The sequence below is a fragment of the Lissotriton vulgaris genome, chromosome 5, assembly GCF_964263255.1.
Source record: "Lissotriton vulgaris chromosome 5, aLisVul1.2, whole genome shotgun sequence".
Taxonomy (NCBI): Eukaryota; Metazoa; Chordata; class Amphibia; order Caudata; family Salamandridae; genus Lissotriton; species Lissotriton vulgaris.
The window spans coordinates 973933611-973961588 of NC_141693.1; the positions used below are offsets into that span (position 1 = coordinate 973933611).

General features: G+C 39.5%; 2 protein-coding genes across 2 annotated transcripts in view; one reads left to right on the forward strand and one right to left on the reverse strand.

Moving 5' to 3' along the window:
* DOCK1 (dedicator of cytokinesis 1) overlaps positions 1-27978 on the reverse strand; it is a 1358032-nt gene that overhangs the window by 617100 nt on the left and 712954 nt on the right. The window lies entirely within an intron of this gene.
* The window catches only part of INSYN2A (inhibitory synaptic factor 2A), a 148332-nt gene that overhangs the window by 6222 nt on the left and 114132 nt on the right, over positions 1-27978 (forward strand). The window lies entirely within an intron of this gene.

Sequence of the window (27978 nt, forward strand, 5' to 3'; positions counted from 1 at the left end):
TAAACACAGGTTGTCTCTAAACATAGTTTTATATAATCACCAGCTTAAGGCATTATCTTTAACACTGTGTTGTTTTGTAAAGTAGTAACTCATCTAAGTAGTTCTTAGTGAAATATATGGCTATACATTGATGAAAAACACATACTTTCAGTTACTCGTGCTGGATGTGAGCACGCAATTGTATATACGTTTAATGGAAGCTGGCAAGTGCCAATTGCAGCATTTTATATGAAAGAGAAGCCAAAATGGAGCTGTGGGAGAAATTACGTCCATGAAGTCTTATGGTCAAGATAAAGAACACAACAATATATTTTTTTTTATGCCAGCAGCAACCCATAGCGATATACAATGCAAAACACATTACTGCCTGCCCACTGGGATTGGTCCTCAGTGGAAAAGTGCTGCAGCATTGTATTATGTCTCCAAGCCCCCATTACCACCCAACACGATTCCCAAAGATGCATTTGTCCCCAGGGGATAGCTTCCCCTCTGCAAATCAGTTACAACTTCCTTTGATGTATTGGTAAATGTTCAATGGTTTGCAACCAACAGCTGTGGTCACAAATCACTAATAAACACTACTACGACTTGCAGTTTGGAGGGGAAGCCTCTTTCACGCCCCTTCCTAATTGTGATTCAAAACGTGTCTCAACATATTTTGCAAATCAGAAAGGATTTTTGGATTCTCCAGATAGGTTTAGTACACTTGTGCAGTGACAAATCTTGTGAGTTTGCAAATAGAATTTGCATAAGTAAAAGATTTTTGTACGTCAAGCATTTGGCACATACAAAAATACTATTGTGGCCAATAATATCGGCATTAAATTAGCTCAATCTTTTGTTCTAGCTTGTTATTTCCAATAACATTTTTATCAATTATTGTTCTGATTAGTACCATAGGTTCACCTTACAGCCACTACCAAGTATAGTAGATTAACAGTAATAATAAAAACAATGGGCCAGAAGTATCTGGAGTCCATCTGGATGCAAGGAAATATGCATTATTCCATTGGCGTCAATTAGCGGTAGTCAGTGGTAGTGTATTATGATGACAAGACCAACAAGTGGCATTTTCAAGAAGTTCCTGAATCACAGATGGCTTGTTTTTGACCCGTGGTTTGGGTTCCAGGCATCCCAAAAGATATGCCCTTGGATTCCCAAGGATTGCTGCAAATTAGAAGTAGCCACCGAAGAAATCTGACCATGGTGTAGTGGGATCCCAGTTTCTGTAGCCCAGACCTTTTTTCCCAGTAGGCTTTGTGCATGGTACACTAAATCTTGATTTTAATCCTTAGTTAAGTTTGCTAATTTAATGAACCCAAGATACGTTTCAACGAAAAACACTAATCCAAATTAGAAATGAAATCATTTTAAAGTGTGCTGAGCATGTGGAAGCCTCTTTGCAATGTTAATCTTAATATAGATTTCATTTGCATGCTTGAAAATTCAGAAAGAAGCCAAACACTAATATATGCAAGAAACTCGGCTAGAATATTCATGACATCAAAATCATATTAGATGTAAGTTACCCTTCTAATGAAAAATGCATGCTTTACTGTAAATGTATGTCAGGTATAATTGGCATAATAAATGTCATAAACCACATTCCTGCATTCTTTGCCTTTCATCGCTTCTATCACAAACTTAACCAAGCAAGAAGCACCACGACAGAGGTGACTCAGTATTGTGTGCGTTATTTACCAGCTACCACACCGAGTCCATCTCTCGTCAGATTCACACTTATTGAGGTGCACTTACCGACAGACACAGTGAAACTCAGATTTGCAAAATATATGCATTTTAAATAAAAATGCTTAACAACCTTTTCCTCCATTCCCTATTCAATCCTTTACTTTGGAGTAATCTTGTCATCCAAGAGGATTGATTGTTGTATTGAAATGAGGAGTTGCATGGCAGCCTGGAGGTATGATGAGGGGTAGGAGTGTAGGCAGAGAAGGATCCAGAGTAAGAAGAATAACCACAAACTTGTGACTAATGGGCCGTTCTCACTCCGCCCACTCATCCTCACTGTGGTAATCACTTTTTAAGATGTGTGGCTGGACGCTGGAGAGCTTAAGCAGTGTGGACCTAGCCGGGGAGCAATGCCGTGGTATGAAAGGGAAAAGAGGAGTTTGGGATTCATTGTCAGCTACAATTAAGTTTGTGTTATTGGACACATGTATATCGAAGGGAACGGTAATTAATACAATAAAGTGAGGGATGTCAATATAAACAGAGCCAGCAGGGTCGGAATGGGACAAAAAATGGGCACGGGTACCACAATAAACGTAGCCCCTGTTACCAAACCAGATAGCAAAAAAAGTGGGCCACATTTGCAAATCAGGCTAGTTTTGAGCTTGTCATAAGTATTTTTTCAAGGTGAGACTGTGAGATTGCGTGTATTTGTGTTTGCTGCAGACAATGTTTGTGGTAATATCAGGAAAATCAACAGTAAAAACCAACCCATCAGACCACAAAACTAGCCCCACACCCTGCTAAAAACGCAGCCCCCACACTGATCTGTGAGACCAGCCCATCAGGCACTACGTGATTGGCCTATAGGCCAGTCTGACACGGAGAGCCTGCAACCCTCTTCATCAGAAGGAGAGACTATGCAGACAATTATTAGATACATTGTAGTGAGTAAATATGTCAAATCCACACGTGGTCATGAATCAATCAAGATGGACTTTTTAAATTTCTGACCGTAATATCTCACTATCATGTTGTAATTGTGGAGTCCCCTCCAAAAATGTACGGTCTTCTAAAAGTACTTCATTAAAACACAGGGTCCAACCACTTACCCAAAAAGGACACACAAAGTATTTGAAAAAAGTAAAAATTCAAATTGGGAATATGGATTACTGGAAACAAAGCAAGCAGGCCCCACGCATTAGAAAAGCTTGACAAAAACAGTGAGAAAATGGTCTCAGTTCAGGAAAAGTGAAGGCATACTAATGACACAACAATGTAAAATGTTGATGTAAAATGCGATGACTAATAAGTCTCAACTGCAGCATACATTTGATTTCGAAGGGCTCATCAGAGGGGAGATTCAATGAAGTTAGGATCTACTTCCAAGGATGAATAGCCACAAACAAAATTGACCTTATTTTAAAAGACATTGTTTATTGGCTCAAGAGGATACTTTTGCAGCCAATGATGCAGGCCACATTGGTACAGTCCGAAGCTACCAGACTGCAATACATCTAGGAACCATGGGAAGAAGTACCCCACTCTCAGTACGGAGCTTGCATTTGCGCTTCAAACACAGGGGCAGCTCCTCCTCTATGGTGGAGGAGCCCCGCCCTACTGTTTTTAAGCAGTGTAAAGAAGAGAAACATAAAATGATAATAACTTTAAGCTATTATCATTTTATGCTTCCTGACGTGTCCTGCTGCTTTGCGGGTGGGTGGACCTGGGCCGCTCTGCTCTTTGAGTAGGGCAGGGGAGTAGTGGTTTGTCCACTCCACAAGAACTGTTTGGTCAGCCCTAACGGGCCGCCCAAACCGGTCATACGCTCTTCCCTGTTCTCCACGCAGGTCGCATTACAGCCTGCATGGAGAACATACCCACCCCTACAGCTCCTGACTGAGCGCTGTGTCACGGTGCTCAGACTAATCACAACGCTGCATTGAAGCATTGTGATAGGCTGAGGGGAGGGAGCCTGGCTGCCTGCTACCTGTTCCCGTCAAAGGCAGGAGAGCAGCAGCAGAGAAGACCAGGGACCCAGCGTCAAGGTAAGTTTAGTTTTTTAAAAACTATTCTGGCCCCTCGTGCAACACTACCCGTGACCTCCTCTGCAGCCCCCGTCTCGCGAACCCTAACCCCGAGCCAGGCGGGCCACCTCTGTTCAAACATAGCATCCACATTGAACTCTGTTAGGAAAGATGATCAAAGTCCTTCTCTAAAAGACAACTATTGACAAAAGGGCGATTTGAATCCAGAAATGTAAAACACATTTTAAGAACATTAATCTCGTACACCAGGCCATCTGGATTCCGTGACATTGCAGGGTCTCTCAGCAAAAGATCAAGAGTACAGTGGACTCTGTGAGTCTGTTGACCCAGTAATTCCGAAGGCCTTCCTTTCATGTGACAAAAAGGCTGCTTATAAACAGCGGAATCTCAGGCTCCCAACAAATATAGCAGAAGAAGAAATGCAGGAGATTCCAGTTTATTCATGGAAGACTTTGCTGACCTAAGTGTATGAGAATTGTCATGCTGGTTCAATATTGTGGGGAAGCGTGTAAATAACTTTTCATAAAGTTTAGTGTCATGTCCTCAAAGCTATTAATGGTTGCAGCTCCCGAGTCTCAGAAGTGCTGAGTCATGCATAAGCCACACAAGTTCAAGGATGGAATGCCTACAGCTGAAACCTAGACATTTTATTAGAGTAAATTAACAAATGCAGGCCACGTCTTGATGTAGTAGACCCTTTCACAATGCCAATAGAGCCAGATGGGTCATAACATGGCACCGTTTTTATAGGATAAGGTCTTTCTGGGTAACAGAGCACTGTTAATTGCCAGGAAAGATTTTACAGACGGGTCTTGCCTTCTTTGCATCAAAACCTAACATGACGAAGATCCCACAGATAAGAATGAGCCCCAGTCCTTAAGTATCAGCAAGTGAGATGCAGAGTTGCTGCCAGACACTGTGCGTGTTCTCCATCAAGATAAGAGGTTCCTCAATTATTTGGAAGGTTGGACACAATTTGATATCAACTTGCGACATTCAGACCATCACCCCAGCTCCGGAGTTTGATGATGTGTAATAACGACGGGTCGTAGTAAATGAGGAAGGATTAGTAGAGAATTGCATTATGGTTGTAACACGCATTTTTCTTATTTTCATGTTAATAAGGACTGGGTGGGATTTGCAGTTTCATTGGGATTCATGGAACTAGGCTTCTAGGATCTTCAAAGTTAAACAATTGCTGTTCATTGGTGATCTTAAACAGGCTATTTGATTGGATGGTTAACTCGTTCAATAGTGTGAAAAAGGTATATTTTTGGTACTTAATACCCTGCTGTGATAACTCCCATATGTATGTTTGTATTCTCATAGATTGTATTTATTGCAGGTTATTAAGTAGCTCTGGTGGGATCCTTCTATCACGTGTAGGTGAGCTGTGTTCTTGTGCGGTGCAGAGTGGACTGTGTTTTGTGTGTTATGAGACAAGTGTGTTCTAGGGGTATTTCCAGGTTACTTCTGTAATGTGCCCGAGTAATATTGAGTTATGTGATGCATTTATTTTGGAAAACAGCTCTTTTATGTTGTAAAGATGCCCTACCATTTACTTTCCAGGAAACTATGGGACGTTGTTAGATAAAGAACTGATCTTGTTTCATAACTAGTTTACCTCGTGCTTTAATAAGAGTGAATCCTGGCTAGCGGCTGTTTGAACGGTCTCAAATATTGTTGATTCAACAATGAATATTTTCTAACAGAATTGGAGTAGATAATGAGATGAAGGTATATTTTGTAGTGTGCAGGAGAGGGACTACCGAAATGTACTCTCCAGCGATTACATCTGTGGGTGGAGCAAAACTTCAACTTTTACGGTATTCACAATGGACCCCAGGAGTAGACAACCACATCTCCAGCAGTCACAAACTGCACAGAGTGCTCTGATGCTTAAATATCTGTGTGCCAAACTGTAACCAGGGAAAGAGTTCTGCATAAATAAATAAAACACAAATGTCTATTTGCATACTAGATTTCTTTGGGCAAAATTTCCACATTCATAAGTGGAAGTCACACATTAAATCCCTGAATTTCCGATTCAATGAACCATGGTTTAAATTTTACTTTGATAAAGTCATGTTTTTCAAGTTTAAATTTAACACTGGTGCACAACAACATCTGAGTAGCTCTCCCTGAGGGGTGGTCATGAGGACAGGCGATGAATGCCACATTACATTTACAATCCATGTTATCTAATAATAGACTGAATGCTTACCTCTTGGGGTAATTTTGAAAATACAAAGCCAAATTGAGGCTTTAAGGAAAACAACTGTTGGTGATACACTATTACTGTGATTAACAATGTGCTATGATAAGTTGTGCAGTATTAGGCCAAACGTTTGAACAGTAAATTGGTCATGCTTGTAATCTATATATACCTAACCCACATCAGACAGTTTATGGCAAACTTTCACCCCTCTCCTGGGATATCTGTAGGGATGAACGTGAGCCCTGAAGATCCAACCCATCTAAAGAGGTCTCTATAAAACAAATATTCCGGGGATTAAGTTGTGAATGCCAATGGTGTGGCTAGACATGGGCTGGTATGTTTTTTTAGTCCTATCTTTTGTCCGCCAGTTGTGGGTTGCATTAGGAAAAACTGGTGCTGCAGCTTGATGTTGGCATGAGGAAACAATATGAAGTCAGGTTACTAAGATAAATGTGGAGTCTAACAGGAAGGGGTTGCAGATTCATTCGTGGCTTCTTTAGATGGTTATATTTAGATGTAATATTGGGGCCGGCAACTTAGTTGAAGATATTTGAAAGACAGTCTCATATGCAATAATAGCCGATGAATGTTTGTTTTAAATACTGCTGGCTGGTAAACAGATAAACCATTCATGACCAGAGTTGAAATGACATTGATAGTAAAAAATAAAAAAAACTTGATAAACAGCAGCGTGAGGGTATGCGAGATAGCCTGCCTATAGGAAATAATTATCTTTGATGAATTGAGCTCAACAATAATATACCATAACAAAGCAAGAACATCTGTAAAAAAAGTGTAATGTTTTGGAAAGGTAATCGATGCAAAAACCATAAGTTACTATACGGTATGCACACAATTTGGACTGGCCAGTGAGCTTATACTGTGATGGGCTACAAACACCTGTCTTGAATTGGACTAGGGAGGAGTTACTCCATGTTAATGGCACACATGCTTCGTGCAGTGCTGGCTGTAGAGAATGACCAAGATCATACTATTAGAGGACGATAGAGAAATATGAGATTTGTCCATTGTAGAGCTAGGGGGTCCAGATGGCATAATGAGCATGAAACAAGCTTATCTACTAAAACCCACTCGTACAGTGACTAATGCAAACACAACCGGATCATGGGGCTTTTGATGAAAACCCTGGGGCATTCAAATGCAACATCTGGTTTCCGTCACTCTTATGATTCTTACAACCATAACATTACAGTATAAGCTGGATCCAGACATGCTGGTTTGAGCTTCCCCTTCAGTAGCTGCATTCTGTGATTGAGTGCGAGTAGCTTACCCATACTTCGATCCATTAGGGATATAGGGCAATCTTGAGGGCTTTAGTACACACCCTTCATACCCACTGGCTTCCATCATTGAATGACAACTGCAACAGAAGGAACGCATATGGCTCTCACTGCAGCTGCATTCACTGACTGTGGGCTCCAGGAGAGTATATAAGGAGGCTGCACTTCCTTTGCTGAAACCAGCCACATTTGCAAACCTCCTGGCAATTATCAGTGGCCTTTCAGGACTGTTACTGGCTCCTAATTTTAACAGGAGAAGGAACCACTTGTGCATGGGAGTTTGATGATGAGGGTGAATATAAGCAAAATATGTAAAACATTTCAGTCTGTTGATAGTAATACCACTAATTATTTAACAGCTGATGTGCTTTGTAAGAAATGCAACAGGCAGAGAAACTCCAAAATTCTTAGTCTATTTTCATTTCTTAAAAAGAATACTTTTAGGGAAAATGACACTTACATACATGAATGTTAACCCGTTAACCGCGGCGGTAATTCCGCCGCGGTGCAGGCGTTTCCGTGCGCGGACGGGGACGTGTCGGCCATTGGCCGACGGCAGCACTGGGGAGGTAGTGCTGCCGTCGGAAGGAAGGGGTTAATAATAATGAACTTTATTGCACGATTAATAAAAATCTTTGCAATTTCTCTTTAAAAAGAAAATAGTGAAGGAGATACATGATCAAGAGTTTTACAAAGACGGATAAAAACAGTAGAAAATTTAAACATGAAAGAAAAAACCGTGTAAACAGGTACAGTACAATGCATTTGCATAAACAAAAAAAAGAACCTTTTAACATTTACTGAGTCTTTGGTAATCAAAAGAGAATTATCTTAAAGTGCGACAGCAGATCTTTTTAAATCAAGTTCAATCACTAGCCGCTGGGTTTAGGGTCGTGTTGACTATTTTCATGAAGCGCACTAGTCTACAGGCCAGTTGGATATCTTCTCCCTTAAAGCTAATCAGCAGAGCTTGTCTGCGAGTTCGCACACCACTTTGGTCCCAGAGCTGTGTTAGTTGGCCCCTTCGGGCTCTATCTAAATCTTTACAGCTACATAGCAAGTGCAGAACATCCTCCTTTGGGTTGTCGCAGAGCCTACACTTAGAGTCGGACTCCAGGCGTTTCCATGGGGGAGATGTTCTTTTGACGGAATTACCCCCAACCTCAACCGCAGAAAGTCTTCCTTCGCATACATGAATGTGGTTAGCTTCATTCCTTTCACTTGCCATAAATTTACATGTATTATAACCTACACAACTGAAAGAGAGTACAGGTGACCACAAGAAGCACGTGGTTTCTGGACACCGGCAAAAATGACCCTTCACACAGTGTTCAATAACCTGGGTTTCTGTGTGTTGTGGTAGCACAATAAACCACGTCAACAAATGTTAAGTTACTTTTGACATTTGACATTAACCTTACGCAGCTTCCGTGGCCATGATCGGTCTGTTATGAAGTTAGCATATATCATTTGATATTTAACAATCTAGGCAACCATAAGAGACAATCAAAGAAGTTTCAATAAATGGAAGGGAATTAAGCTACAAAATGTTTGTAAAGAAAACAATTTATTAAGAGTTAAAAAGAACAATATCACATTCACAGATTTAATATGTACATTAAAAGAGTGTAGTTTAAACAAACTAGACTTAAAACAACAATCTATAAATCACATGGCATGAATCACAATGCAAATGAGAACATATATAAAGTTAAAAAAACACTGGAAGTGGCAGATTGGTACTCTACGCGCGTTTCGGCGGCCAGCGCCTTCTTCTGGAGTAGCCACAAAAAGTTAAAAAAATTGTTGTAATGATGTAAGGAAAATACTTTTCTTTCTTAGTTTCTTTAGAGAGCGGTTCTAGCTGTCTGGTAACAAGAGTATGATATGTAGATATAGCGTGTAAAGCTCAATGGCGACGTCTAGTCAAGATAGGACATTAGTATTTTATTTCCTAGATGGACGGATTTGAGGTTTGTGCAAGCGTGCACAAGCAGACTTTCTGCTTGTGCACGCTTGCACAAACCTCGTGTCCCGCCGCCGGAAGTAGAGAGCCCTGTTGAATCATTTTGGACAGGGAATTATTTTAACCTTTAATCAATCATCTCAATTGGAAGAAGAACCACCTTATTAGAGGGGTTTTGCTCTACCAAATATCTCCACATCAGGAGGATCTCGCTATTTTAAATTACCAAGTATATCCTTCACTTGAATGAATAAGAGGTTCCGGTCGGCGGGATCAGTTATTAACCCTTTTTTCATACAGCGTGATACTTTCTCGTTTGGAATCCGTCCATCTTCCATTTTCCTTACATCATTACAACAATTTTTTTTAACTTTTTGTGGCTACTCCAGAAGAAGGCGCTGGCCGCCGAAACCCGTGTAGAGTACCAATCTGCCACTTCCAGTTTTTTTTAACTTTATATATGTTCTCATTTGCATTGTGATTCATGCCATGTGATTTATAGATTGTTGTTTTAAGTCTAGTTTGTTTAAACTACACTCTTTTAACGTACATATTAAATCTGTGAATGTGGTATTGTTCTTTTTAACTCTTAATAAATTGTTTTCTTTACAAACATTTTGTAGCTTAATTCCCTTCCATTTATTGAAACTTCTTTGATTGTCTCTTATGGTTGCCTAGATTGTTAAATATCAAATGGTTACTTTTCCGTGGTCTAGGAATCTATTTTCTATGAACTCAGGGGGTCCTTGTTAAATATACGCTAATGAAGTTAGCATATTGCATATTTGCATTAAGCATAATAAATAGGCTTTTCAGACAGGAAAATGTATTTTTGAAAGAGTGTTTAACATTCTGTGCAACACTCTTTGGATATCTGTAAGGAATATAATCATGCTTGACTGGATTATTCAAAAGGTGGGCACTGTGTTAGAAAATGATTTGTTGCTTTCAGAAGCACATTTATTCTGTAAAAGTAAACGGTTTAAAAGTGCCCTTCTTATAACTCCGCTAACAATAGGCCATCATTTCAATTATGATGAGGAGGTTTTGTTTTCCTTTCTTTGCGAAAATGCCAATTAAAAACAACGGAGAAGCATAATCTTATCAGAGATTGTTTTGGTGCTTTTCTTATCTAAATTTAATTGAAATGTTTACAGATGTACGCAATACTGAGACTAAATTGGATGAAGTCCATTATTCGTGGGATCGATGTCATTTATGTTATTGGAAATAATTTGTGGGTATAGCATTAACCATTTAAAATGTTGTCCTCATCAGCAAACACAGCAATTGAACACTTTATCCATTTGCTTTCTTTCAAAGAGGATATGTGGGAGCTGGTACATTCAGCATTATTGTATATCGCTGAGCTGAGTTCCCTAAAAGAATCGAAAATCAATGAGGGACAACTGTAAAGTAAAGAAATAGCACCTTGGTTTTGAGTGCAGGTTTACATGCAGAAGAGAAACCAGCACAAGACTGTTATCCGGTCAAGATGTTCCAGTACTCCAGTATCACCGACATACCACACAGGGATTAGCTTATAACTACAACGAGTTAAGATAGTACGCACAACAAATTATTGTTACTTATTAGGCAAGAGGAACAATATAGTATTAAAACATGACACTATCCGTTACACCCTACCCTCATATTCTAAAAATAAAATAGCATTTTGGAACCAGATATTTAAAAAAAGAGACTTCTCTTTGACTTCAGAATGCCATATCATTCTCATACGCAGATTCCAACGAAGCAAAAAGAATCACAGATCAAATGTAGTCCCCTTTCTATTCTGATTATAAAGTTCAGAAGGCAGGTAAACCTACTTTTTTGGGGGTTAGTCCAGCCTCAGATTGGTTGCTGCCCTTTCCCATCATATGACAAATCGATTCAAAGTGTGCATTTCATTACACAGCACAAGCAATAGCTGTCTGTATTGGTAAGCAGAACTTGGTTAATTCGGAATATATTCGAGACAGTTCAATTATGGCATACAAAAACATACAGAGATAAGTTTAATTAGGATCAGTGCCTTAGACATTCTTTCTTGCCATGGACACAAACAATACTTGCAAATAATATTTGGTCTCTGGTCTCAAAGAGATGTCTTACACTGCAAAGCAGATGCTGGCCTCATCGGTGCAAAGCATATTTTGATTAGACGCGAGTAATGGGAAAAACTGGTGTCTATTCTGGCAACTAATTAAGTGTGGCAGTGATAATGCCGGTCCTGTACCAGTCACTAATGTCCCCCCAGAAGTTTGGGTTGCACACTACCAGACCCAATTTTCATCCCCTGGGAGTAGCCCGGGGCAGTACCATTGTGTAGCCCTGGATCAAGCCCTAACATTTACCCTAGTGGACATTGAGCGTTCCCTTGATGGGGTAACTGTGGGTAGGGCCCAGGCCCGTATTGTATCCCGGCCGATATATTTAAATCTGATCGGGAGAATTGGATCAAATATATTTTTATTTTTGCAAATGGCCTGGCCAGAGGCGCCCCCATCCCGGATTCCTGGTGGTGGGCTGAAATTATCCCCATTTACAAAAAGGGGGATCGTGCCAGCCCGTCTATCTTTCGGCCCATAAGTCATATAGACACGATGCAAAAGCTGGTGGTCAGATTAGTCCTATACGGGGTTAATAATTGGATTGATGACAATGACATTTTATCCACCAGGTTTTCGTTCCCATGTTAGCATCATCAACCAAGTCTTTAGATTCATGTTAATATACTGGAATACAGTGATTTCAGCTGCAGGGAACCCTACAAGCAGCATTTATAGATCTCAAATCTGTATTTGATATAGTTCCCCGTAACAAGCTGTGTGACAGTCTTAAGGAATCAGGGATGCCCGCGGAGATCTTATTTTTCATAATAAAATTACATGAATCTACCTATGCTCAAGTCCGTTGGGGTTAACAGAGTGAGCTAGCAGAACGTTTCCCCGTGAACAAGGGAGTTCGGCAGGGGTGTGTCCTCGCCCCTACCCTCTTCTCGTTGTTCATAAATAATGTTCTCATATTACACCGATTATCCAACGGAAGCTCCTACTCTTGCAGGATCGAGGGTTACTCTTTTAATGTTTGCAGACGATACTCTAATTTTGTCTAAAACACAAGTTGGTTTGCAAAGAGCCCTCGACCGATTTAGTCTCTTTTGTAATGACCACGACCTTGTAGTCAATGTTGACAAGACCAAGTCCGTGGTCTTGCACAAACAAAAAAATGCGAAAGCTAGAGTAGAAATGAACAATTCGTCCCTGGAACAGACTGACTTCTTCAGATATCTGGGCGTTACTATGGGCAAAAGGTTGAACTGGAAGCCACAGATGGATATGTTGGTCTTGAGGTTCAACGAACTAGCAGGGCCCTCTTAAAAGAACACCGGTGATCCCAAACCCAACAAGTTGCTCCGGCTTGAACTATTTACCAAGGGAAGGTTAGAACTTCAATTATTCATGGAGCTGAACTTTGGGGCTTTGAAAATATAGCTCTATTAGTCCAAGCGCAGAACAAATTTCTGAGGGCATTGACCGGCCTCCCTCAATCAACACCTCTCAGACCATTGCTTGCAGATCTGGGTTGTGTTTCATTTGAGGAGACTGCGGGTTTTAGACCTCTTGCCTATTGGCAAAGACTTTGGACTACCCCGGAGTTACCTCCTTATGCACGAGCAGTTAAGTATATTAGAGCAGCTGATAAATCAAACAAAATCACATGGTTACAAAAGATTAAGGCCACTTTATTGGCTATGGGCCTTGTCCATTTATGGGAGGACCCTGAAGGGAATTATTTCCTTTCCAAAATACACTTTAAAGCCATATACAGGGACATGGTCAGCCAAAAGTCTCTGTCTTTGGTGAATGTTGCTTCCCTAACAGGTCTCTTTCTGGACCACAAAATTGAATATAGGCTGGAGGCTTATTGGGATATCATTACGAGCCCTGGTGACAGGAAACTATCACCAATTTAGAGTGGGCTCTCTCCCCCTAAAGTCCTTTACTAAAAAGTGGGGGATCAATCAAGAAACAAAATGTCACCTCTGCCCATGTGAGGAAGAGACCTTACCGCATGTTCTGTTTGTATGCCCTGCATACAAGGGCCCTCGTCATAAATGGCTTCAGCCGGTTTGTGGTATGTTAGGAACAAGATCTTGTCAAACGGCTTTGCGTATCTTAAAAACTGATACTAGTGAAACCAGAGTCATTGCTATGGCCAAATTTTGGAGCTGGACGTGGGTCCTTAGAAGGATTCGTTTGCTAGGTTCTACGTAACATGATTTTGCTGAGTGCACTGTGCTTTAGTCTTTTCTACTATATTCTGTAGAATAGAAAGAACCATCTAGCCATAACTTGTGTAATTAAACATAATGTCTTACTATGAATTTTTATCTGGTTTTAGGAGGAAAGGATTCACAATAATTTTATTGTTGATATGTGCTTAGAATGTTAACAGAATGCTACCATGATATGTTTGATATCTTTTTAAACAAAAAAACCTACCATGAATTTTAACTACTTTGTATTGTTATATGTGTCTTTCAAGATTATTTATGATCGAATAAAGACAAATTTGATTTGATTAAGACTTTGGCGAGGGTATAACTGTGTAGGTTTGTTCAGTGGCAGGCGGTAAGTTTTGGAGGGAGGGGAGCAGACGGGACACACTCAAGCACACAACATTCAAAGCACTGTACTCGCAAGCACACACACAAACACATTCATTCACAATACGCTTCACCAAACATTTATGCACACATTCACGCTCACAAACACATCCTTTCACAACACTCTTTACCAAACATTCATACATACACGCACGCAACAAACAGTTTAAAAGAAAAACCAACGGTTACCTGCAGCCAGCTCTGCCTCAGAGGTTCAAGGAGGCTTGGGACTGTTGCCTTCCCTCATTGGCTGACAACAGTCAGCCAATGACGGAAGGCAGCAGTGCCAACGTCATCACAGAGTGGGATGGGGTCAGTTAGACTGCTGATCCCAACCCACTCTGTGATGACGTGTCTCTGATTGACACTCGGCCCTGAGCACTTCATGGCTTAAAACTAAAGGTGTGAGGTAATCAGTGACACTACCCCTTGTCACTGAGTGGAGGGCCTCAGGGACCTTTGCTGAGCTGAGGACGTCACACCCACAGGAGCTTTGACTTCCTCAGCCCAGCAAAGTTCAGCTCAGGCAGCCAGGAGCCTGCGCTAAATGTGTATGTCTGGCTCCTGGCTGCCTGACCTGAAAGTGAACAGTGTCTGTGAGGCTGACCTTTGTTTAGCCTGACAGACACTGTTCATGAGGGGCGAAAGGTGGAGGGGTGCGGCCCCACATCCCCAATGAACCTGCCGCTCCTGGGTTTGTTTAAAAGCATCTGCCATTCTTTCTAGCAGTAGTTAGGAAGATCTTGCAATCTTTGGAATAGTTCGCACATATCTCATTCAATCAAAGGAATCACATATTTTGTTGTACTTGGAAAATGCACTTTGATGTAACATGCCATCTATTTTGGCTTGAAGCATTGAGGCTAATTAGCACTTACTAAGAATTACATACTAGAAAAAAAATTAGGTACACAAAAAAGTCTAGGTGTTATTAATAATTCATGTTTTCTACAACTCCACTGCCGCCATCACAAATGTTAGTGTTGCTCATCCCAGTAGTAATAATTTTTCGAACTTCAGAAGAAAGAAGGGCTATGTCAGATATATGCAGATTTGAAACGGTGATCTACATGTCTCGCAGTTACATTTACTAAAGTTATCTTGAACAATGTCACACGTTTTGATCATATTACATATGAGTATTTAGATTATACCTTTTATACTACTTAACTATATACATGAAAACATAATATTTCTTCATTTCAAGTAGTTTGTGCATATTTCCAGAATAATCAGAGAGAAGTGTCCCAAACATATAGCTGGCACTTAATGAAATAATAAAACTATTTTCCAAAAGTGAGCCCATATTATAATGTGTCTGTATATAGATATAGAGATATATTGATAGGTTTTAGAACTGAACAAAAATTTGCGTTGGAGACAGATGCAAATAACCAGGAATAGGGAGCTGGGTTGAACGGCCGGAGCGAGGAAGGGGATGGTTAGAAGGGGGGATACTTAATATAAGGAGTTTCAGAGAGACATTGGATGGTTGAATGGCTTTGTTTAGGATGAACAATATGTCAGCAATGTGGTACATAAACTGATTAAAAGAGAGCAGGTGGAAACAGCTAACAGAGTTAGCGAAGGAAGTTTGTTACTGACTAGGCATAAGATATGTTTAAAATCTGAATATTAGACAGGACATGAAAGGTTTGTGGTGGATTGGAATTTGAGGTACTTGATATATTAGGGCTACTAGAAGTTTAATCCCATTTATTTCCAATGAATTCAGAAGCTATGGGACCCTCATAGAGTGGACTTATTTGAAAGTAGGTTGACATCGAAGGCTGAGAGTTTGCACCGTTTGAGAATGTATTCAATGACTATGGCAGTGGATGCCTTCCTGCAGCATTGGAGGATGATGAATGGTTACACTTTTCATTGAATTCGACTGATGGTAAGGTAGAAAAGATGTCAGGTAGCATCAGTGGCTCCATTTTGGGTGTCTCAGGCTTTGTATCTGAGTGTGATGGAGTAAGCCATGGTGGAGTGTTTTTATTTCCATCAAAGGAGACGATGTCTGGTTGAGGAACTCACTTCAATAACTTAGAGGTTACTCAAGCTTCTTGTATGGAGAATAGTAGGAGGTCTGGACAATTTGAAAGACTTTCAGGAACGCTTAAGAGTTACTCAGTCAGTTCTGGGCTCCTGGCATGCACCTCAATGGATAAGTACTTTGTGTGTGTGGGTCTTTTTGTCACAAACAGTGACTTTAGGGTATATTTGAGAATGGAGAAGGAAAGAATGTGAGTTATGCAAAAGGTTTGCGAATGTAGAATGTTGTTCCCAATTTTCCGAAACATGGATTTAGATTGAGAGTGAAATATGCAATTATGCTATAGTTCAGTACAGTACATGCTGCCTTATGAATTAGCATATGCAGAGGTTAAGATTATATATCTCAATATATAAGAATATTTCAGTAGGTGTACATAAATTATAGCATCGTACGCGCACAAGCAGACAACAAGCTATCATGGTATGCTAGAATGAGGGCAATCACTTGGGAGAAACTTACCACAGGGCAGCACAGGATATGCAGTTCGAGAGGCACATGAGGAAGCGGTCAGAAGGGAGAGAGAAAAAGTTAGCCTTGACTTTGAAGGAGGGCAGCTGATCAAGTGTATCAGAATTGTAACTTTTTAATAACTCAGTCACTGACAGGCTTGAAAATATCATGTGATGAGGCAGCCATGACAGTTTGCACTTTTGGGAACTAAAGAAAGAATGTCAACTTTTCAGTGAGATCACACAACTGACTGAAAAACGTCTGACAAGTCTCAGTTTCAATGTCCTGTTTGCCTGAAGATTGGCGGTTTGTTACATGCTTTCTGACTGGAGATTGAGAGATTGGTTAAAGTAAAACTGTTCTTTGAGTGCCAAGGAGAAGTTTCCTTAGTGGGATTTACTATAAGAAAAGAATGATATCATCAAACAAAAATATATCTGCAGCAGCAGCAAGAGAAAATAATAAAAGTGGGGTCGTACAGAAAGAAATCATTAAGACATCTTGTTTATTCTTTGAAAGAGTCTGCACACTGTGTACTGGGAAAAAGGAGGAATGATAACTGATCAACGGTGAGAACGAAAGGTGTAAATGTTGTGCATGAAAGAAAGAAAAGAAGCAAAGAAATCTTGCTAGATGACCATTAAAGACGGTGGCCATACCCAGATGAAACAGAAAAGTGACCTTTGAAGCACATATGAATATGGCATTCTAAATGTAACAAAGATAAAAAATGTAAGCATTGAATGTGGACGTAGAAATGGTTGTGAGGAGTATATTTTGGATATGGATAAAGGCATTTGTGGACAGGAGGAGCTTAGTTATGAAGCGGAAAAATAGAATTAAGGTTTATTGAAGGATCTCCAAGGACATTATATATTCGGTCTTAATGTGACACAGCCTGCCCATATTGTGGAATGGCAATCCATAGAACATGTTGCAAACTTCATAAACAATGGATTGGTCATCCATTAGATAGGGATGCAAAGGCAGTGACACGAGCAGAGGACTGAGACTGAGAAAAAGGTGTGTACAACACCTAAGCCTGAGCCAGACCTAACTAGATTCCTGTTTTTGTGAGGACAAAGGAAGGGAACACAAAGGTCTCTAAAACTGTTGAAGGGCATAATAATACTCCTATTAGGTTCATAAGCAAAAGGTTTTTATATAGTGAAGGGCACACAAGTTAAGGAGGTGCCAGTAGATATGAACCTCTTGAGGGGTTGGAGTAGAACGTTTTTGGTTTTCGTTTTTAAATTATAGATATATATTTTTTTTTACAAAATGTGAAGAATGTGCCTTGGTGGCTAAAAGATGTAAGGCAATACTTATGAAGATTACCTCTATAGTGGGTATAATCTGACTTGAACCCCTGCAGAACAATTAGACAATATTAAACTGTTCCGGTTATGTAGCGTAGACAGACAGAGACATACAAAGATGGATAGATAGATGAATAGATAGATGGATGGATAGATAGATAGATAGATAGAGATAGATAGATAGATAGATGGATAGATGGATAGATAACAGTCAGATCTTGTTTTGGTGCTTTTACTGTACAAAATGCATATTTCACAGGAACCTGCGAAATATTTTCCATATGTCATGGATATTATATTAAATGGCAGCCTTTGCAGACCTTCACAGCTCCCCATTCTTTAAGTAGTGACCTTTTTCATTTAAGCAAATGCAAAACCGGAGCATTCAACTCACAACCAGAAATCTTTGTTAGCTAAACAAAGAAGAATTTTCATACATCTCACTGCTCATTGTTTAATATAGCCTTATAGCCCACTGCCGACGGCTATACTAGTTGTTAAAGACTCTAAACCCGAGTTACACGCCTGAGCCACAAGCGAGGACCTATAACGAGGGAGAGGGATTTCAACAACAGATATAGCTCAAGGTAGAAGGTCTATATGGCTATCAGAGCATTCCACCCACTACGTGTAGAATGTTCTATATTAAAAGAGGAGAAACAGAAAGACAAAGATTGGAATGGTGGAGGAGAATGCTTATACCAGTCATTCAATATAAGCCAGGATACACTCAATTCTCCTCAATGGAGCTCTCAACATGCCAATGTTCTAATTGGTGGTCTATGTATGAAAGATTAGCAAAAGAAAAAAGATTCTAAACATGATCTAGGCCCATTATTATGTCAGCATTGCAGTAGTGGCTTCAAAAAGTCTCTGAGCATAAACTGAATATTATTTAGTCGACAGTCTACTCACGGAAGCTGAACATTCTAACTGCACAAAAGTTTTTTGTTAGATCTGCTTTACTGGCAGCAGCTTCAACAGTGTCTGATTTCCATAGGCAGAGAAAGTATATGTTGTTTCATCTGAAACCCTGTAGTGTTAACTACATACATACTTGCATATCTTTCATTTGTTTTTAATTCAATAAAAGTGTATTTGACTTACTGATTTTGATATCATTTACCTGTTTGGGAAAACAACAGAATTTACACGGTATTTGCACCTAAATAAACAAGTAATATAACAAATACATAAAACAGTATTTGTGTAATATGTTCCTTTATTTACGACCAGGATTCTGAGTACACTTTCAAACCAATCAGCATTTTGCCTTATAATGTCACCAGAACCCCTTGATGGCAATATAGGATCTTATTTCAGGAATTGGGGAGCATGTGTGTGTGTGTAAAAACTGAACACACCATAAAATCACTGCTCCACAGATGAGAATGGCTCGACATAAAAATACCTAGTCACACTTGGAGAGAAAAAAACTCAACATCAAACACAAAGAACTCCTCTTACAAGAATGTGAGAAGTGTACATACCACACCCTAGAGCTATTACAATAATCAAAATTCCCTCCTTTGAAAACATACAGACTTGGTGATCTAATTCGTAGGTCTCTTTCCACCATTCCAAAAATGATGGCACTTGTGTACATTTCCAAATGTTTGCAAGAATGTTCCTGGCCACTGAATCTGAAAAAAGGTAATTTGTTATGCTGAATTCATGGAAAAGTTTAATAACTGGGTAGGAGTCCAAACTCCAAGCCTGGCACCCAATCAAAAAAAGAATCCACTTTAAATTGTGCTGCCTGGTACAGAAGACACTCAATAACAAAGGGCCCCTCTACCTAGCTACAAAACTTACTATATACCAACAGGCTAGATCTCTCAGGTCCAACAGAAAATGTATTCTGACAGTGCCGAAGATCCGAACCGCAAGAAATGGGGGTAGATCCTTCTCCCAGATAGCCCCAGAAACTTGGAACACCTTGCCTTTACCCCTCCGTCTGGAGACGGATCATAAGAAGTTCTGTAAACTACTCAAAACTTGGTTGTTTAGCTCAGTCACGTAAATTCAAGGCTGTTTCCGTCCTGTCCTGCCGTGAACACTAGCTAGCGCTGAGACCTTATGGTGATGTATGCGCTTTACAAATACCAAATACAAATACAAAAATACAAAAGCCTATGTGCATAGACTTTACAAAAGAATACAGTGGTCTAGTGTGTGAAGCAATAGGCAAAACGCCATTTAATAGCAGCAATTTCTTAGGCTAGTTATTTCATACCTTACTTGATCGAAATAGTATCACTCTTTATTGTAAAGCAATTCTTTTCAAAGTCATGTTATAAGCATTGTAAAATCACCAGCTGCTAAGATTTAAACGCAGATGTAGTTTTGCTGGGCTTAGAACTCATTCAGTATATGTAATACCATGTCAGTGATGATTGTTTAACTCGCTGAACAATCTTGCCAGCATATCCATGGCAGACCAACATTCTCTGAATACAAACTACAATTTGAATAGCTTTTAGGTATCATTTCTATTTATAGTTACTTAAATGGAGACTGCTTTCTGGGAGTGATGTATTAAGTCTTATTTTTTAAGTAGATTTATGTAGATGACTATGCAAGAACCATATTGTACATGAAAGCCTTGAAAACATGCTAGACAGCATAAACTATTAAAATGTATAATAACGAAGGCTACAATGTTCCTCTTTCTTGAACTGTAATATCTTGTTTTCAGAAACACAATTTCACCTTTCTATAGCATTGTTAGTTGAACAGTGTTCTAAAATCTCATCAGGAGCTTTATTCTAGTAATTCAAAATTTCTCTTAACTCTGATAAGGCTGGCGTTTTAAACAATCAATTCCACTTTAATGAAAATAAAAGCTAGTTGTCGGTTTTGGGGATAATCCTTTCTATAGATATACCTATATTTCATTTGATCAATTTCAAGGGTATTAACATTAGTTGGCTTTGTTTGACGTGGGTGTGAGTGAACTATCTTTCTAAAAAAAGAACGTGTTCTATAATTATATTTAGCAACTTTGCTCTCAATTTACCACGAGGCAAGATGTTTGGACGACCTGTGCTGGTACAGGTATACACACAGTGAAACCGCCTGTCTCTCCATTCGGTTTAGAAACAATATACCAGAAGATTAAAAAATTTAGAAAACTGTGCCAAGAGATTTACTCACTTCTGCTTTCTACCAGAAGAAATGCCCCACTAAAAACACTGTGCCAGAAAAATTGCATATCGAAAAACACTGCAAGGGGAAATGCTGACTGTCCAGGATATTGTGGCTTACTCTATTCTGACCCTTGTGAGTACTATGCAGGAGGATGCAATCTCTCAAGCAAATCGTTACAGGAGCATCCAGCCACAAGGACATTATGTGACAGGAGATTCTAAAACTGTAGAACTGTGCCAGGAAATTGTCAAAACACAAGAATGCTTTGGCAAGAGCTTCATGGAAATTAAAACAGCAGTAACCTCCTGTCCTCTGACAATACTGTAGAAAAAAGAACAGGGAATGCAGCTCCCTGTTAGATTACAAAGTCTTTAAAATGTTGACTAAGTGGACTACCATAGCAGAACAATATTGCATTATACAGTGTTTTACCCAGGGTACAAGTCCTAAAAAACAGAAGTGGGGGGCACTAACCAGGTTAGGCAGTACGCAAGTGCCATCAGGGAACATGACATTGCATGTGGCTTCACAGGAAGTGACATCACAAGAAGTGACATGAGATATTAACACCTAACACACACATTTAGCAGATTTATCATGAGTACATTTAAGCGCATTATAAGGTGTACCAAAATAGATTTTGCAATGGGGTTGTGCCAAAAAAGTGTTGCAACCCAGATGCAAGATCTGGGCCTCAACTAATGCATTTATTTTTTTATTACCTCTGCCACATAGAAATTGGCAACAAGGAGAAACATGGAAGTAGAACTGTTCTGATTAATTGTTTGCAAAGTCTGCATTTTTAAATATTTTATGGGGTTAAGCCACCGGCAGCGGAGATCTTTGTGTGCCCAGTAAATCTCAGGGAATCATAATAATGGTAAGATAACTCTGGAGGTTAACACTTTTACTGGAGAGATCAGTGTTTTGTCTTGCCCAGATTTGAATCAAAGTAGTTAAGAAAGTTAATGTGTCTCCGATTAGGCACATCATGTAACATGCAGATGACAAGTTTTTATTTTAAGTAGATAGGTAAGAGGGTTACTGCTTTTAATACAGGGATACTTTTGTTGCATGAAGTTCATAAATTGTAATCCTTTTAATAAAGCACAGTGAGCTAAAAAGGAAATGTGACACCTGCACCTAGTAAGCCTCATTGTCTTATTTAACACATATTGTACATTGATTTATGGCGATTGTTATGTATAATGTGCATATTACGTAAAGCGCAGTGACACCCTGCATCGGCCTTATTAGCACTATAAAAGAAAAAAAAGTGGTATTTAAATTGTTATTTGTATAAATACTGGGACAGACAAAAACATCTGACATTATTACAATGCACGCATATTTCTTGTATACAGGGGCTGAATAAAGTCAGAAGAAGGCCTCTCTTAAGTACCTGTGAAGTGATAACAAGCTGTGAGCCCGTTTCCCCTTCCTTGCATTCGCTTCTCATGTGTATATGTAAAAACCGATACAGGTCCTATGCTCAAAGGTGCTTCTCACGTGTTTAAAAATGTTTGTTTAGGAAGTGCCTCACTTAAGCAACCACCATAGAGTGATTGGCAGATTCTCACCAATTTACTCACTCTCTCATCATCATCACTTTTCTAAAAAGGAATGAACACCAACGCCCATATTTTGTGTAAACAAGACATCTGTGTGTGTCCCTTAAATAATGTTAAGTGCATATCTTAATATATAGGTTCCCTAAGAGCCCCGTGAGAACCTGACAATCGCTACTTGGTGGTTGCTTATGTGAGGCACTTCCTAAACACACACTTTTAAAAAAAACGTGAGAAGCATCTCAGAGCATAGGACCTGCATTGGTTTTTACATATACACATGGGAGGGTTCATAAGTAGAGACTATAGACCCTTCCCCACTAAAATAGAAGAAGTGGGGCCCAAAAATATTTACGTGATGTGTAGTGTGCATGAAGGGCTTTTTTCCAATCAGGTGGAGTCTGTTGCAGCTCCTAATCTTTGATGTATTATTTTTCTCGTCGGGGTGCTAACACTGGCTTGTTACATTAGTATTGTTCCACTCAGGGTCCCTAGACAATTGAGCTTCTGGCTGAGATTCATCCGTCATTTACTGCTAGAGGCCGTGGTCACTACGGCTAACCAATTTGCATTGACGGCGGAGCGCAAATTGCAAGCACCAGCAGTGTCCAATCTGTAGCAGAGTATTCAATTCTACTAAAAAGAAAGTTATGCTATGTGACTCTTTGGACTACTTTCTGCACCCTGCTTAGTTACAAATTCGAAGGTCTATTTAGTTAAGCAAACTGAAAGCACCAATGATCACTTCATATTTCGTAGTTACCTTCGGTGGCTTTTCTCCAACCAAGTTATTATTCCTTCCCCTGTGCTCTATTTCTTGTGTTGGTGAAAAACAAGGCTAAGGAGCGAGCATGTGCAGGGCATTTTCACGAGCACTGGATTATGCAATCTCTTGATAAGCACAGTTGGAGACCAATGTCTCACTGTCAGAGTCTTCATCCATTATGTAGACATGTCCTGAAGTTATATTTCCTTGCTCCTCGTTAGTGAACCGACATGCCAGCTCTCTCTATCTAGAATAGACTTGCTTGGGGCGCAGTGACCTCTCTGGCACACCTTTCCAAACACAGCATGAATGGAAATCAGGGACAGGACGTCGGAACTTCCTGGGTTTTAATAGCTTGTGGCAGACATGCTTTCAATCCCAAACATCTCACAACCAAACAACTGAACAAAACATGCTTAAAGGAGGTAATAAAGCCTTACAGTTATAAATGATGGGAGGTGGCAAAATTAATGACCTAAATTACCTAGGGTTGGTTGTATTATTAATATTTTATGTTGTAGTCAAAATTCCAATCGAGACCACTTTGAATTCCCAATACAACGTACAGCCTGGAAATGAGTATGGCTGTTTAGAGCTATATAATGTGTCAAATAAACACAGTGTAGGGAATGAAGGAAGGGTAGTTAGTCACTCCTCCTTTGAGACTATCTAACTGCTGGATACTGTAGGATTAAACATATGAGGTCTCCTGTACAGACATTCCCCTTTACAAGCAGCATTTCTCAACGAGATGCATACAAACTACGTCTTTACATTGCAAGTGATCTAGATTTAAACGAACTTGAATGCATGCACATTACATAGGTTGATATGCATATTAAAAGTTAGTACTCTCCCGGCTTCATTTAATATCGCAGATACGCAAAAGTGAACATTTAATGTTGTGGAAACACTAAAATTGAATAAACAAAAACGGCATGCGCACATAGGTAGTCCTCAGCTCATGATTTGAAATCAGAAGTATTGTGATGTCGGGATCTTTCATAACTCCTTTCTACGCAATTTAGATTGGCACACCACCAGCCTTTTAGATGGCTGGTTCAATCCGCCACTGGAGGGTTAGACAGCAGGAATGGGCTCCATGATACAGAGGCACAAAACATCTTTAGCAGACGGCAGATGGGAAACCCCAGTTGGGTAGAGGAATATGTCTTCTCTTGTCCTTATCCCTTTCCTCTTCTACTGCTGGTTTCACAGCTGATTCTTCTGTGACCTCTCCTCAATCCACTTGTGTGCCGGCCTGAGTTGGGCAATGCCACACCCTGAGCTGTGTGCCTGAGAGCATATTTAAAATAATTTTGAGTTATAAATCTTAGTACGCTCAACAGCTCCTACATACATGGGTATGAAGAAAGATCTCTTAGTATTAAGTGCCTTTCCTGCACTATCTGTGAGGTCAGTGGGCCACTGTACATTTCTGGTGGTGTGTAGAAAATATTTGTGTGGACATTATGTGCAGAAAAAGAGCTTCCCATTTTTCCCCCTTCCTTCAGAATGTCCAATGGCCTATCTGGCACTATTTAAAACAAACTTGTTCCTATCCATTTCTCTCAGAATGTTTTACTTGTGTGCTTTGACGGTTAGACACAAAGTAAAATTTTCACCTGAGCTTTTTGAGTCAGTTGCAACAACATTTAGAACCCACTGAACCCCTTAACCCATTTCATATTTGTGTCTGTCAGTGGATGCGCATATTTTAAAATTATTTGCACAGTTGGTGTAAGCACACAGATGTGCTTCAGGTGAACGTAAAGAGAGGGGGCCACTAACATTACCTGCCATTGTACGTGTTCCTCTGACCTGGTGATTTCAACTTACCAATTGGAAGGATCTTATATCTTTAAATTGCAGAAAGTCCTCCAAAACTATCATAACATGGTCACAGGTATGTGGAATTCTTGTGAAGTAGGTCACTGGAAGGCCTCATAAGGTTACATCGAGTGTCCTATAGAATACACTTTTGTTTCCATCTTTTAGTATAGTATTTTCTTCCGTGGTTCCTTCCAGGCTTTCTTTATGTGTATATCTGTATTTGCTCATTTATTAAATAGTTTAAATGCATGTTTAGTTGAATATTAAAAATCTATAGTTGAATACATTTCTGATCGTATCCTCCTTTGTTGCTGAAATGACAGCTGTCACCTGGAGCAGAGAAAGCTAGCAGGTGGCAATAATATGGATATACAGAAGCAGCGGTCGCCACACTTGGGTGGTTCCTCACTCTAAGGGCATGACAGAATTATCCAGGGGACTAAAGACTCTGGCAAATCCAATTGGGACTCTTAGCAGGAATTTCATATCTATGTTCATATGCGAATGAGAGAAACTCAAGAGAGAGACTGGACTAGCATAGTAAGTTATTGGTAGAATACATGAAATTTACCGGATCTCTATTCACTTTATGGATAAAGTGTGTGTATATGGCTGTGGGCACCGGTCTTAGGGAGGTATTTCAGAAGTCTTTAGGGAAAATTATCTAGAAATAAGTTCGAGTAATCCATTTGACCGAGTACCAACTGACCCACACAACTTCTCTTTTGGTTTTGAGATTATGTATATTTTTCAAAACTTCTTAATGTGTTTCAAATCTCATATGGCTAGGGACTCAAAACAATGGGATGCTTAGACAAGAAATGATTGAGAAATAAGAATGCCTTGTAGTTGTCTAAAGGAACACCTCTGCATATTCTGGTCTACTTTGATAAATGTGAACCTATTTTACCCTGTGCCAACTTTTCTCTTTGCATTCTATGACGCTCTAGTTCCTAGGTTTCGATTTAAAGTCTTGAAATTACTATGCTCTTCTTATTTTATTATCAAAGCTTTATTTTAAGGTGTAAAATAATCTGGAATATTAGTAAAAATGAAACGTGTGCAGTAGTGAACAAGTAAACAGGCAGCAACAAGGGCTGTGTGAAGATGACGACCTGTGTATGGAAGGAAAGTAGAAAGGATTGCTAGAAAGATGTTCAAGCAGGGTGATATAGTCTCATATTTACTGGAAAAATAATTATGAACTGAAGTGCGATGTAATGATAGTAAATTTAGGTACCCTACATATAGATGTTTCTTGAATAAACACTTTAAATAAAACTTTTATTCGCAAAATATGCAGAAATTTACTCCAGAATTCCAAATACCCAGCATCATTTGTTATTGCAGCCCTAAATCTGTAATTGCACTGATTTCACATTCATCATTTAACTGTACCCAATATCCCTTTCAATGCCAGGGTTGTTGTCGAATCTAAATTGATAGCTGCATATTTTTCAAACTCATTAGGTCATCATGTATACACTGTTCCCATTGCCTATGTGTCTTTAGAGCAAGAATAGGTTTAAGCCAAATTTTTATTGAATATTAAACACACCCAGGACCTTGTTCTGGGCTACATAGTTCAGGGAGATTTTGAAAATAGATATATTTTAGAGCAGAATAAGGTAGAACATCAAAAAGTCTGTTTAATTGCTCACACCACTGAAGCGTTTTTTTTTATTTTTCCAATAAAGTCAAATATACAACCTAGTTCCAAATAAAAGGTTCTCCCTGATTGGAAGCAATTCAAATCATTAAATATTTATTTGTTATTGTGTCTTCTGATTCTATGTTATAGTTTCTTTTGCTTGATGTTTGCATTCACATAACTAGTCAGTATGGCAAACTCAGAAGGTTTTGATACTCCCGTTGGGCTAGATGAATGATCAGAGGTAATAGGCACACAATTGCAATGTTATATTTTAAAATAAATTATTCGATGGGGGGGACAATGTCACTACTGCTTGCAAAAATTTAGAAGCTGAACTGAAATGTTCAACTTCATGCCACTAAAAAGACTATTGGTATAAGAACTTATTTTGTATCTCATTATTAATACTCGTTACTTTAGTCATTGAACATGGGAAATCGGTCAACCATCAGAAAGGCAAGCATGCATGCAGAGGTTTGAGATTCAGAGAGAGAGAGTAGACCAAAAGAACTTGCGGAAATGTTTGATTTCTCGTTGGTTATTGAAAGACTTGTTTTAAATACCGTAAGTAACCTTACTTCTCCTTAGATATGGTTATACAACCAAAGTTTACATAATTTGTATCTCACTCTCTCAATTTGTGAAATGGAGGCCATTATTTACAGCTTTAAAGCTATTAATGATCCCAGATAACACCAATTCAGCCAAACCTCCTGCAAGCTGCCTGGAACAACAAGCATTATGATAACAGTAGAGCAAAATAGTACATAGCTTATCCGGATAGGTGAGCATGCATTTTACCAGTGTGTTAGCCAAGTCCTACAACAACCATTTCCTTTCTTCATAGCCTTTACCAGCAGTTGCGATCATGTGTGCTTCTTCAGTATATTCAGGGATATTCACCTGCCCCGGGCCTCTACCCAGGTGGGTCAGGGAGTGCATCTCCCAACCATTGCCTTACCAGCTCAGTAGAAGTGAAATTCTGTAAAAAGATTCTTGACTAAGCACTAGGTAGAATGCAAGCACATGACATATTGCACCCTCTGCATTACTCATTACCCTGCAGTATTCAGGGCAGAGCTGAAAGCATCTGTGCATAAGGGACATACCTACATTTGAGCCTTCCGGAAACCATGGCTCATCGTGATAGGCCCATTATTCACATGGCAAAAATCTGTGCACAATTCTCTTTGTGCACATGGAGCACAATTTGCACAAATCCCTTTTGTGAATTTGCCTATGCCTATTCTGGTACACTAAAATGCAAAAGAACACGGTC